General features: G+C 50.5%; 1 pseudogene; it reads left to right on the top strand.

Moving 5' to 3' along the window:
• The first annotated feature begins 4,608 nt into the window (after positions 1–4,608).
• Positions 4,609–11,058, top strand: LOC102479870 (tubulin alpha chain-like; annotated as a pseudogene).
• Positions 11,059–14,014: the final 2,956 nt, after the last annotated feature.

The following is a 14,014-nucleotide window of genomic DNA, read 5'->3' as shown; positions in this document are numbered from 1 at the left end:
GTGGTGTCGCTCTCTCACTCTCTCTCTCTCTCTCTCTCTGGTGAGCACTTGTGCCCTATAGAAAATTTTAAAAAATAATAATAATAAATGAAATGAAATGAAATAATGAATTCTTTAAAAAAACAAACCAAAAAGCTCTACAGCAGGATCCAAATGCTGGAGGCTATCATTTTTCTTTCAGAATTTTGCCAAAGGCCATAGGGAAACTCCTGCGAGGACACTAAGGCCAGGCTGAGGCAGCAGTGACTTGAAACGACGAGAAGAGACATTTAAGAATGGTCTGGAGACTTGCTCATCATTCTGCTTTGCCGGTGGCGAACAGCGGCTCTGGACGAAGCACGGAAGAAAGCTCACTTTGTTTGATGGTCCTAAAACTACTTCTCTCCGGTCTATAAATGAGCGAACTGAGGCAAAAAGAAGTACCAACAGACATTAGAGATTGGGTTAAACGGTGCTCTGGTTACTTATGCTGTGACACTGAGTTTCTACCCAGAATGCCCTGAGGCGTGATCTCTTCCGGTAGGAGTCATTATTTCTGGACCACCACACCCCACTTCCAGCCCTCGCCAACCTGGGCGTTGGGGGTGAAGCAGTGCTGGAGCTGGGGGAAGGGAGGGGGCTGATTTCTAAATCTTCTCCTCCCTGTGAGGTTCAGGCTGCACCACCAGGAAATGGGTCCTGTGGCCTAGCTGCAGACACCGTACTTCGGACCTGGATATCTGTGTGGGGTTACTCACCCTGGCCCCTGCTCTTCGGTCCCACCAGGTTCTGCTGTCTGCGCCCAGGCCCAGGGCCTGCCTGCTGCTCCGTAACCAGGTCAACAAGTCTGCCCCACTGGGGCTGTTTCTAGAGACATTCCTCCCCTGAGAGCGACCAGAGGGTGTAAGGAGTCTGTGGGTCTCTTCCAGCTCCATCTCTGCCTCCTACCTAGCAGCGGACAGATGGACACAGAACCCCAGCCAGTCTCCAGTCAGGCTGCACGGTGAGCGGGGCTGGGATCCTGAGATGCAAGTGAGGGTCCCAGTGGGCTGGGGTGAGGGAATCTTGGGGTCTAGGAGTTCAGGAGCTGTAGTGTGAGAGGTGAGATGGGGTGGGGAGATGAGCGGAAACTTCCGGGTGTGAGTGTGGGATACTGGTGTGTGGGGGGTATGGGAAAGAAAGGACTGGGGAGGGGCGCATCTGAGCTGAGGCTCAGGAGCAGGGCTACTTGGGGTTGGAATTGAGAGGTGAGGAGTTGAGCAGAAAATACAGGCACTCTCCTCCACTGACTGAGCCCTGAACCCCAGGCCCTGCCCCAGACTTGCTGTCAGGGCTCTGGTCCCATCTCTGGTGAGAAGCCTTCACCATGGCAGCTACTGCCCCCTGGTTTCTCCTCTAACCCTGCCCATCTGCTGTGCCTTTGTTTGACCCCTCAGTTTCAGTTACTAGTGGGGAGAGGGCGGAGCAGGAGGGAGAAGGAGGTGCCCCCATTTATCAAGAGCTGGCTATGCATGGAGCCCAGTTGATATCAGTTACCTCCTCCCCCAGCCAGGACCGAAGAGCAGTAACAGCCTGGCTGGAGGGGTCCCGCGCTGAACAGTCCTGGTTCCTCTCAGGACCTGGAGCAAGTTGCTTACCCTCTCTGAGGGTCAGTTTCCTCAGCTGCAAAAGCAGGGTAATAAAAGTACCTACCTAAGGGGACTGTTGTGAAGAGTAAGTGAGACATGTATGCAAAGCTCAGGGCCCTAATTAGTGCTTCATAAACAGGACCTAAACACATAACAGCAAAGCCTCCCAGGTATGAGAGGATACCATTTTTACTGTCAAGAAAAAAAGGAGCTAGGGAAGCTGAGATACAGTGACTTGTCTGGGGTCATAGAAGGACATGGTTTGAGGACAGGGGACCCCAGAGGCTAGGTCCTTTACCCCAAACCTGCTGCCCCATCCGATGCAGCTTGTCTCCCTGAGAGTCAGAGACACCTTTTGTAGCCAGCAGTTCAAGGTTCCAGGATAGCATCTGACTTTGTGGATGGAGCCTGGGCAGGCCCAGGGCTTTAGAGCTCCTGGTCTTGGCAGGTGGTTATGAGCCGAGTCAGCCTTCCCTCCTGGGCCTGGGATTTCTTGAGCCCTTGTGTCCCTAAATTGCTCCTAGCTCAACTCATTACTTTCTCTCACCACCCACCAGAGATTGTGTGTTGGGGTGGGAATTGGTAGGAGGCCTAAGACCTGTGGTGCACCTACTGTGTGGCAATGGGCCAAGCATCTGGCATAAATCCTTCCGCTCAGTCCTGAGAGACTGACCTAAGGGGGAGGAACTGTTAAGTTAAACTATTTTGGCCTAGAACAGCCATCGTACTACCACACTTTGATTCCTACAGATAGGCCGAAATCGTACATGTTCTGCTGTTTTCCTGAGCTAGTTAGTTGCTAGGTTACAGCCAATCACAACAGTTAGACTTCAGTCAATCATCTCACCTCTTAAACCATGTTAATGCCAACTTCAGAACGTAACCAATGATTGCTCTACCTCACTCCTTCACTTAGGTTTTTCGTACGACAATTTCCTGTGCCTCCAACTTAAACGCCCAGTTGACCACGAGGCTAGCTGGAGATGTCCGGAATTCGTGTTAAGATTTGCTTTGTTAAAACTCTACTCTATGGGACCAGCAGTTGGCATAATGGCTATGTTGCTGGATTCCCATGTAGTCAACCGCAGTTCAAGTCCCGAACCCAGTGCTTAAACTTAGGCCAGGCACGTGTGCGTGTGTGTGTGCCCAAGATACCGAGAGGAGAATGGAGGGAGAGGAGAATGGAGAAGAGATTGCAGCATGGCCATCCCCCCTAGAGGGGATTTCTCGCTTTCTGTTTCTCTGTCTCTCTGTCTTTCTGGCAAGCGCATGCACCCTGTAACAAAAATCTTTCAAAACAAAACCTCTACTCTACTAAATTAGCTGGTTTATTGTTCTTTTAATAATCCTCATAGTCATTCTAGGAGAGAGCTCTTTTATTTATTTATTTACTTATTTGTTTGTTTCTAGAGAGAGATTTTTGCTATAGGGCACATGTGCTCACTGGAGAGACAGAGAGAAAGTGAGAAATCACTCCCCAGGGGGGATGACCACTCCACAATCCCTTCTCCTCCATTCTTGGGATTTTAGGCACGCATGCACATGCACCCAGTGTGAGTTTCCAGCTGCCGGGTCCCAGAATCGAGCCCTGGTTGGCCATGTGGGCGTACAATGCCTTAACCATTATGCCACCTGCTGGCCCTGAAGTTGCTCTTTTTACTGACCCATTTCACAGGGCAGAGTGCTGACAGAGAAGTTAAGACTCTTGTTCAAGATAAGTAGAGAAGTGGTGGGGTTGGGAAACAAGTTATTTATGGATTAATTTCACTCATCTAATAATCATAAGTCAAGGTCCCCTGTATTATTAGAAAAAAGTCAAGAAGTGTTAAATTTATGCAAAAAGCATATTCATTAAAAATTTTAAATAGGGCCAGTAAGTGGCGTGGAGGTTAAGAAAGCCGGATCTCACACAGCCAACACGGTGATTCAAGTCCTGGACCCAGCAGCTTGAAAAATCACACCACGAGTGCGTATGCGTACCCAAAGTCTCTAGAGGAGAATGAATTGCAGTGTGGCCATCCTGCTAGGAGTGATTGCTCTCTTTCTCTCTGTCTCTTTTTTAAGTGCACACACCCTATGGCAAAAATCTAAAAAACAAACAAACAAAAAAATATATATATCTAAAATAGGGTCAGCAGGTGGTATGGCAATTGAGGTGGCTGGATCTTACATGGCTGACCGTGTGGTTCAAATCCCAGACACTATGGCTTGAAAAACACACCAGGTATGTGCGTGTGTGCCCCAAATCCCAAGAGAATAGGAGAGAAAGGACTGGCAAGGACATCCCCCTGCCGACCATCCTGTGAGATGGCTTTTATGCTTTTTCTCTCTCTTTCTCTCTCCCCCCAGTGAGCAAGCTTTTGAAAATGATGAAATATTTTAGGCATGCAAAAACAGAAAGAATAATGTAGAAATGAACACCAGCTATCAGCCTTGAGACATAGAACCCCTCTTCAATTGCATCCACCTCCCTCCCCTGCCAGAGGGAACCACTACTCCAAATTTGGCATTAATGTTTTCTCTTGCTGTCTTTATCTTTGTAATATTTCCCCTTACTTCTCGCCCCAGTGGCTCCTATTTTCTATCTGACCATGGGAGGGTTGACTATCTGCTGGGCCAGACACATTTCATACCCTCACTGCTCCTCAAGGAGATGCTTAGTCATTCAGCAGACTCTATAATCTTATTAATAGAACTGCCCATATCTCTGCTTCCCCTGCGGGTTTTAGCCCAGCCCCTAAGGCCTGTGCCTGTTGGTCCTCGCTGCCACCTGTAAAAGCTTAGACACAGGAGGTGGAACAAGGAGAGCAGAGTCCGGGGACCTTGGCCTGTAGCCAGAGGGCCAGTCTAGGAAGACAGGTAGGCCCATGTCCGGGCCTGGCTTCTCTCTGCTATGCTTGTTCTCTGCCCTTTGCTCACTCAGCATGAGTGCATCTCAGGCCGCGTGGGGCAGGGTGGTTGCAGACTGGCAAAGCCTACTGGGAGCTCTGCTGCTTAGAACCAGTCAGATGGGCAGATGCCCAGAAACGAGGCCATCAGGGGAGGGGACAGCTCCTTCACCACCTTCAGTGAAATGAGGCTGGAAGACACGTGCCCCAGGCAGTATTTGTAGGTCTGGAGCCCACTGTGATCAGTGAGTGATGATCAGCCCCTTTTGTGGCCTTGTCCCCAGCACCACTGCAAGTCTTGCTCCAGAACTGGAGAGCACTGAAGTCCATGGTCATAGCCCCCAACCCTGTAGCCAATTAGAACCCCAGATCTATAGACTCGCTGGCACATCTGAGTCCCAAGGCTACCTACATCCTTTCCTTGTCATTGAAAAACACATCCAGGCAGTAAGAGCAGCTTGCGTGTAATTCATCTTGGGTAGAACCTGGGCCCTGGTGACCCCCTTCCTCCAGGTACCCTGGGGCTCTGGGAGCCACACTGCAAGGGGAGGCGGGGCCCATTACTCTGTCCATTGCAGATGAAGTTCGGACAGCCATGTTTGGGGCATACACACACGTGCGCACGCACATGCATCTGGCATAGCTCTCAAGCCACTGAGTTCACCACTCAATTGTGCTGTTGGCCATGTGGGATCCAGCCCTCTGGAACGTTCCGCCAGTTCCTCCATCCAGAGCAGCTCATCACAGGCAAGAAAGAGGCCACCAATAACTGTGCCCAAGGCCACTAAACCATCAGAAAGGAGTTCATCCACCCGGTGCTGGACCAGATTCAGAGGCTGATGAAGGGAGGGCTGAGGGCCAGGGCAGGGGACTCTGGATCCCTGCTGTGAAGTACTCTGAAGACTGGATAGGGAGGGGTACCTTCAGTCCCTGGGAGAGCCTCCTGGACAGATGCAGGATCAGGACCAGTGAGGGGGAGCCTGCGCTCTGCTCAGAGTGCACTGTAGGCTCCAGCCAGGTGTCTCTTTATCTCCCCTAGTGACGGGCCCAGTGCTAGGCAGAGAAACCACCACGCAGCCATGTCCACGAGCTGCCTGGCCAAGTTACAGGGGTTCCTAGGCATCCCCAGAACATCACTTTGTACTGCAGTGATGTGAGAAGGCCCTGTGGAACACAAGGATCCTATTAATAATATTGCTGCTCTAAGGCTCTGCAATTGATTTTGGCCTTTGCCAGGAAGGGATCAGGTTTCTGAATTGTTGAGAAGTTCTCCAGAAACAGTGAAGATAAATAGGGGGCACGGGAGGGCCAGCCCTATAGCCTTGTACTTAAAGGATCTTGGATCCCTTGGGGTCGGCAGGTGGTGTGGTGGTGAAGGTGCTGGATTCCCACATGGCTGACCATGGTTCAAGTCCCGGGCCTGGAGGCTTGCTTTCTCACTTTCCCTCTCTCCCTCTCCGGTCAAATGAAATAATAATAACTATGAATAAAATTAAATAAATAATTCTTTAAAAGTAAATAAATAAGTAAAGGATCTGGGTCCTATACGGCTGACCATGCGGCTTGAATCCCAGCTCCGTAGTTTGAAAACACTCCAGGCACGTGCATGTGCATGACCGAAATTCCAAGAGGATAAAGAAATGAAGGAGAAGGGATTACAGTAAGGCCGTACCTCACCGGGTAGTGCTTTTTCTCTCTCTCTTTCTCTCTCTCTCTCTTTCTTTCTTTTTGGAGAGGTTTATTGCTATAGGGCGCGTGCGCTCACCAGAAAGACAGAGAGAGACAGAGAGATAGCGAGAAATCACCCCCCCCCGGGGGGATGGCCATGCCGCAATCCCTTCTCCTCCATTCTTCTCTTGGGATCTTGGGCACGCACGCACACGCACCCAGCGTGAGTTTAAGCCACCGGGTCCAGGACGCGAACCGCGGTTGACTACATGGGAGTCCAGCGACATAGCCATTATGCTAACTGCTGGTCCCATCTCTCCCTTTCTTTCTGTCTCTGACAAGGGCACATACTCTCTGGCAAATTAAAAAAAAAGAAATCAGGGCCATGAGTATGAAGCTAGGTGGAGATGTCGTTATGATGACAAAACAGTCTATGTCACAAGATTAGAGACCTTTGGGGATTTCAGAGAGGGAGAGTGACAAGGAGGACAAGAAAGTGGTCCCGCCAAAAGGATCTCTTCTGTGCTCTTGGGAAAACCCTTCAAGGATTTTGTGAAACTTTCGGGGACTTGAAACAACACGAGCTGCTCCTTTTCTGTTCAGCAGCTGCACTTCGAGCCCCCGTTTCTCTTCTCCTTCACTTTGAGTCTGACCAGTGCACGCGACTTCAGGGCTTCCTGGTGTTCTACAGCTTTGGAGGCGGCACCGGCTCCGGATTCATCTCGCTCTGTCGATTATGGCAAGAAATCCAAGCTGGAGTTCTCCATCTACCCAGCCCCGCAGGTGTCCACCGCCGGGGTGGAACCTTACAACTCCATCCTGATCACCCACACCACCCTGGAGCACTCAGACCGTGCCTTCATGGTGGACAACGAAGCAGTCCTGGGCCCGCCTGGACAACAAGTTCGGCCCGATGTACGCCAGGAGGGCGTTTGTGCACTGGTATGTGGGTGAGGGCATGGAGGAGGGGGAGTTCTCCGAGGCCTGGGAGGGTATGGCTGCCCTGGAGGATTAGGAGGAGGTGGGCGTGGATAGTGTGGAGAAGGAGGTAAGAGGGGCGGATCCTGCATGTCTGTCCTAAATAAAGTGCTGTGCCCGTAGTATTTCATGAGTGTCTTCTTCTCTCGGGAAAAGCCACGGGGAAGGCAAGCGGTTAGCATTTCCATGAGAGTTAGGAAGGCTCGTGTCTTAGCCTCGGTTCCCCCAAAAGCAGACCTGACTTTATTTTGTTGTTGTTATTATTATTATTATTATTATTTTGGAGAGGTTTTTGCTATAGGGCGCATGCACTCGCCAGACAGAGAGACAGAAAGCGAGAAATCACCCCCCAGGGGCGATGGCCACGCCGCAATCCCTTCTCCTCCATTCTCCTCTCGGGATCTTGGGCACGCACGCACACGAGCCCAGCGTGAGTTTTAAGCCACCAGTCCGGGACTTGAACCGCAGTTGACTACGTGGGAGTCCAGCAACATAGCCATTACGCTAACTGCTGGTTCCCTGTTATTATTATTATTATTAATTAGACAGAAGAGGAGAAACAACTAGGCATTTTTTCAGGATCTGGCCTTGTCACACTCCCCCTGTCCCAGCCTCCTGATTAACTAGGGTTACAGGTTGCACTACTGTACCAGCATGTTCGGGTTGGTCTGGGGGCCCATCCTGGGCCTACTCTGTGGCTTCCAGTCTCCCGAACAGTAGTGATACCTGTGGGCCACAGTAGCTGGGTCCAGTCTGACTTTAGATTTCATTAGAGTGCCAATTCCAGGGAGCATAACAGGGGTGAGGGGAGTAAAGCAGGTAAGAGGAGAGTCACCCCAGAGAAGACGCAGCGCTGTCTCAGAACCATCCCAGCTGGCCACGGTGAGAGGGTGCAGGTGGGTGGGTGTACGCACTGGCTCTGCTCTCCCGCTGGGTGAACCTTGGCCCCGGCAGCACCAGCTTCCCTGCACTTCTGGGTGGCACACTGGAGCTGTAGGGCCCTGAGGGAGGCGGGGCCTGTTAAGTTGAACATGTGCGAAACTGGTCAGAACCACTCAGAGCTGTGACAAGAGCCTGGTGCAGCTGGGAGGATTCGAAGTGATGTCTCAGTAATGGGCAGGGTGGTGCTCACTAGCTTACCCTGCAGTCTGGAGGCTGGTTTTCTCCAGGTGGGAGGTCGTGGTGTAGAGTCCAGAGCTGGTATTGAGGCACAGCCATGCCACCATAGCAGCAATAACGGGGGTGGGGGGAAGAGCCTGACTCTCCTAGTCATCTCTATCGATACTCAACACTTAAAGAATGTGGGTTTTTTTTTTTATTTTTAATATTTTTTCTAAAGGCATGTGCACTCATGAGAGAGAGGGGGGGGGATAAGAAAGCATCTCATGGGGCATGGTCACATCACGATCCCTTCTCCTCCATTTTCCCCTCCTTCTGGGACTTTGGGCATACACACACGTGCGCACGCACATGCATCTGGCGTAGCTCTCAAGCCACTGAGTTCAGCACTCAATTGTGCTGTTGGCCATGTGGGATCCAGCCCTCTTAGTGCCAAGTCACAGGCTGGCCTCTCACCACTTTTTGTGTTTGTTTGTTTAAAGAATTATTCATTTCATTTATTATTATTTTAAATTTACTAGAGATAGATAAAGAGAGAGGGAGAGGGAAAGTGAGAAAGCAAGCTGCCAGGCCCGGGACTTGAACCATAGTCAGCCACATGGGAGTCTTCAGCTCCTTAACCACCGTGCCATCTGCTGGCCCCATCCCTCACTACTTTTTATTTTTTTTACCTAAGGTTTTTGCCACAGGGCACATGTGCTCTCCAGAGGGAGAGACAGTGAGAGAAAAAGTGAGAGTCATGCCCCAAGGGGAATAGCCACACTATAATCCCGTTGTCATCATTCTCCTCTTGGGATTTTGGGCATGCATGCTACAGGCACCTGGCTTGATTTTCAGACACCAGATCTGGGACTTGAACTGCAGTCAGTCATGTGGGATTTCAGTGCCTTAATCACTATTTCACCTGTTGTACCCCCATCACCACTTATTTAAAAAAAAATTATTTATTTAGTTTTATTTATTCATTCATTTATTTTAATTTGACCAGAGAGAGACAGAGAGAGAGGGAAAGTGGGAAAGCAAGCCACCAGGCCTGGGACTCAAACCATGGTCAGCCATGTGGGAGTATCCAGCGCCTTAATCATCACGCCACCTGCTGGTCCCCAGCCAGTACTACTTTTTTAAAGATAGGATCTCACCATGTTGTGATCCTTTCCCTCAGCCTTCAAATTGGGATGCGTGCCACCATGCCCAGCCTTTAGGTCGAACCAAGAATCGATCCGGGCATCCTCTGTGCTCCTGGCCTGTGGAGCAGGCATCTCTGCAGCAAGTGCCACGAAGGCCGGGCCCTCACCGCTTTTGGTTAATGACAGCTGACCTTATTTCCAGTCCTATGTCACACATTATGTACGTGTGTCTTTAAGCCCCGCTTCCAACAGGCCAGAGGGCCTTAAATCCACTCATACGGACTTTCTGTGGCCCCCGCTGAGCGGAAGAATGGTCTAATCCTTGGAGGTGTTGGAACTAGGGCAATCCCCAGGAGAGACTCAGTTCTCAGCGTTGCTCTCAGCTCTGTCCTTCCTTCAGTCTCTTTCCTCAGGCCTGGTGTCAATTCCCAAGATCGGTTGCTGGGAAGGCAACCCAAGTGTTAGCAATACCAGGAAGCTGCTGCCACCCCTAGAGATGGAGGAATCAAGGCATGAGATGTGACACCAGAGCCTTGGAGCTGAGACCACCAGGTAGGAGCCTGAACCACAGGATGGCTACCAAGAGGGGACAGGAGGGACATTTGGCAGGATCAGAGCCATGGAGGGGCACAGCGTCCACTCGAGACACTACCTGATCTAGAGAGAGGGGTCTCGAGCCAGCAGTTCCCATCTACGGAATCGAGGCAGATGCTGTTGGCCACGGGGGCCCAGTATGAAGGATGTACAGCCCCGAGGACACAGGGCAGGACGGGGAGTGGGGGGACGGAGCTCAGAGAAGCAGGACAACACCCAGCACACCTCCCACGGGCCTTGTGCCACTCAGGCACTTTACCCACCTGTGGTGGGTAAACATGGAGATGGAGAGACTCCTGCTTCTTCATCTGGGCCCCATCGCCTGTCCCTGCCACTCCTGTCCCAATAACTACTTGGTAGTAAGTAGAGGATGGGGTGGAATAACAAGATGTGGGGTTAGAGAAGAAAATGGGCTGGACCAACTCAGCCACTTCCTTCCTCTGGAAGTATGTCTCTTTTTTTTTTGGAGAGGTTTTTGTTATAGGGCGTGTGCACTCGCCAGAAAGACAGAGACAGAGAGCAAGAAATCCCCCCCCACCCTCCAGGGGGATGGCCACGCCACAATCCTTTCTCCTCCATTCTCCTCTCGGGATCTTGGGCACGCATGCACACATGCCTGCCATGAGTTTAAGTCACCGGGCCCGAGACTCAAACAGCAGTCAACTGCATGGGAATCCAGCGACACAGCCTTTACACCGAATGCTGGTCCCAGCTCTCTGGCAGTATTTCTGCAGAGAGAGCAAGTGTTCTCAATTCCTCTTTGAGGATTTAAGCTCATATGGGAGGCTCTCTCCTCAGGAGAGCATCTGCACTTTGTGTGTGTATGTGTGTGTGTGTGTGCGTGCGTATGCATGTGTGTGCATTGGCATAATTAATTCAGAGGGGATATTTAGAAGCCCATTTTGGCTGGGTAGCTCGGCTGTTTCCTCCAACCCCTGCTTTCCCCCTGAAAGGCCTGGCTCATGTTTCCATCTGTCTGATTCCTGTGCTTTTTCTCTTCCCCAGCTATTTTCAAACTTGAGAAGGGAAGAGGAGTTACTTGGGGAGCCTGTCAAAGCCCAAGAAATAGCTGACATTCACTGAGCACCTACTACGTGCTAGGCTCTGTATTCATATTCGCTCTTTGAATCTCGAAGCTCCACCTTGGCCTGTTTTTGACTGCTCTACTCCAGGCATCCAGCAGGGCCTGACATACTGGACACACAACTGTCCGTTGAAAGCGTTTGTTAAATGGGTGCCTGTGTCGTAGAGGTAGAGACTGAAGCTCTCAGAAGTGGTGTAACTTGCCCAGGGTCACCTAGCTGGTAAACTGAGGAGACAAGATTCGAACTCAGGTCAACCTGGACCAGAGCTGCTGCTGCTAGCCTCCCATCTTCTCTGCCCTCACCTTTTGTCTATGGTGATTCCAGGCACCCCTTTAGATGCCACCCTTTCTGGACCTGCCAGATCCCCAGTATCCAGACAGTGACTCAGGCTCCTTAAGGGCAGGGAGGGGGTGACGCCTGACACTCCCTTGCCCAGGCTTTGAGGTGGAGGGCATCAAGACGGGCAGGGCAGAGTTCTTGCTTCTGGGCCTGACCCAGGGAAGACTCTTCCTGGGGGCCAGATTGTGGGGCTGTGAGTGCTTTTGGAAAGTGACCCCGACATCTCACAGGAGGTGAGGTGAGGGTCTAGGAGAGGCCAGGAGAGAAGGTCGTAAGAGAGGTGAGATCTTTTACCTACTCTTCCATCCAGCCCGCCCAGGCTCCGACTGGCTCCTTCCTCGAAGACTCCTGGAGGATGCCCACTTGCAGGCTGGGTTGGACTGGGGGAGTTTGGAGACGGGGCATCCCAGACTTCCTGGGGCAGCTGGGAGCCACACAGCCTGGCTCCTGGCGACTCCTTCCATGCAGGGGAATGCTTTTATCCCCAACTCTTCTAAAGCCAGGGTACACCTACCTCCTGCGGGCAGACGCAGGAGACAGGCTGGCAACCTGAGGGCCCACCCCGCATGTTTATTCCCTCCCCTCTGATGTGTCAGGAGCAAGCCTGCCTCCAAAGCTGTGTTCTCAGCATTCCTCCTGGAAGGCCCCTCCCTTAGACTCAGTGTCACCGTTCTTTCCAGCTTACGTCACAGCCATCCAGAACCCACCCAACCCCAGGAAGCACTCCAGCCTCTGGATTTTCCCAGCACCTAAAGTCTGTTCCTACCCTCATTTGGCACTTGGTAAGGGCTGTCTCTACTGAAGCACCTGGCTCTTGTCGGAGCCAGCTGGATTTCCCCTGCTAGATTTTTATTTTTTATTTCTTTATTTTCCTACGGGGTGTGTACTTGCTGGGGAGGAAGGAGTGTAGGGAGAGAGAAAATGAGAAACCAAGCCCCCACCCCAGGGAGGGGCTGGGCATGCTGCAGTCCCTGCTCTTCCATTCTCCTCTCAGGATTTTGGGCATGCATACACATGTGCCCAGCATGTTTTTCAAGCCACAGAGTCTGGGACTTGAACTTGAATGGTCAGCCAAGTGGGATCCAGTGCCTTAACCACCACACCACCTGCTAGCCCCCTAACTAGGTTTTTAAAAATGATTAATTTAAGCAGTTGTTCCCTGCATCAGAAATTAAAGGGTTCCAAGGAGATTTATGAATAGCAAAAAGAAATCTTCATCTTGTTCTTCTCTGGGCAGCCACCACTAGTAACTTTTTTGTTACTGTTTCCTTCCAGAGATAGCTATGTGTACATTAGAGAGTGTGTGTGTGTGTGTGTGTGTGTGTGTGTATACATTTAGTATACACTTGCTTCTACACATTTTTAGCAATAAACCTAGAAAGTGGTCCCTAGCCATACCTATAGTTATGCTTCATTCTTCTGAAAGAATATGGTATTTCATTGTGTGATGTTTCATTGCTAACTTAACCAATCTGTTATTAATGGGTGTTTAAGTTGTTTCAAAATTTTGCTATTAGGGAACCAGCAGTTAGCGTAATGGCTGTGTCGCTGGACTCCCATGTAGTCGACCGTGGTTCGCGTCCCAGACCCGGTGGCTTAAACTCATGCCGGGCATGTGTGTGTGCGTGCCCAAGATCCTGAGAAAAGAATGGAGGAGAAGGGATTGCAGTGTGGTCATCCCCCCTGGGGGTGATTTCTCACTTTCTGTCTGTCTTTCTGGCCACCACATGTGCCCTATAGCACAAAACTCTCAAAAAAAAAAAAAAAAAAAGTAAAAAGAATCTTGCCGACCAACAGATGGCATGGTGGTCAAGGCACTGGATTCCCACATGACCAACTGTGGTTTGAGTCCTGGACCTGGCAGTTTGAAAATCATGCCAAGGCACATGTGTATGAGTGAGAGGAGAATGAAGGAGAAGGGATTGCTGTGTGGCCATCTCCCTGCTGAGTGATTTTTCACTTTCCCTCTCTCTCTGTCTCTTCCAAGTAAGTGCATATGCCCTATAGCAAACAAACAAAGAAGAATCTTGTAGCCCATGTGCACACTTCTTTGCTGTTTGTATAGTCACAAATTTTAAAAAGAATTATTTTATTTAACTTTATTTATTTTAATTTGACCAGAGAGGGGCAGAGCAAGATAGGCAAAGTGACAAAGCAAACTGCCAGGTCTGGGGCTTGAACCATTGTCAGTCATGTGGGAGTCCAGTGCTCTTAATCACCCACCCTATGGCAAAAACCTTATTTACTTAATTTTAGAGCGATTTTTGCTATAAGGTGCGTGCACTCACTGGAGAGAGAGACAAAGAGAGAGAGAGAGAGAGGGAGGGAGAAATCACCCCTCAGAGTGGATGGCCATGCCACAATCCCTTCACCTCCATTCTCCTCTTGAGATTTTGGGCATGCACACACATATTCCCAGTGTGTTTTTCTTTTCTTTTCATTTTTTAAAAAAGAATTATTTTATTTTAACCTAATTTATTTACTTATCTTAATTTGACCAGAGGGGGATAAAGTAAGAAAATAAGAGAACAAGCCACCAGGTCTGGGACTTGAACCACAGTCAGCCATGTGAGAGTCCAGCACACTTAATCACCATGCCACCTGCTGTC

Source organism: Tupaia chinensis, unplaced genomic scaffold (assembly GCF_000334495.1).
Source record: "Tupaia chinensis unplaced genomic scaffold, TupChi_1.0 Scaffold145907_1, whole genome shotgun sequence".
In the NCBI taxonomy this organism is placed as follows: Eukaryota; Metazoa; Chordata; class Mammalia; order Scandentia; family Tupaiidae; genus Tupaia; species Tupaia belangeri.
Note: the sequence above shows the minus strand (reverse complement) of the source record. Positions and strands in the feature narration are given on the sequence as shown.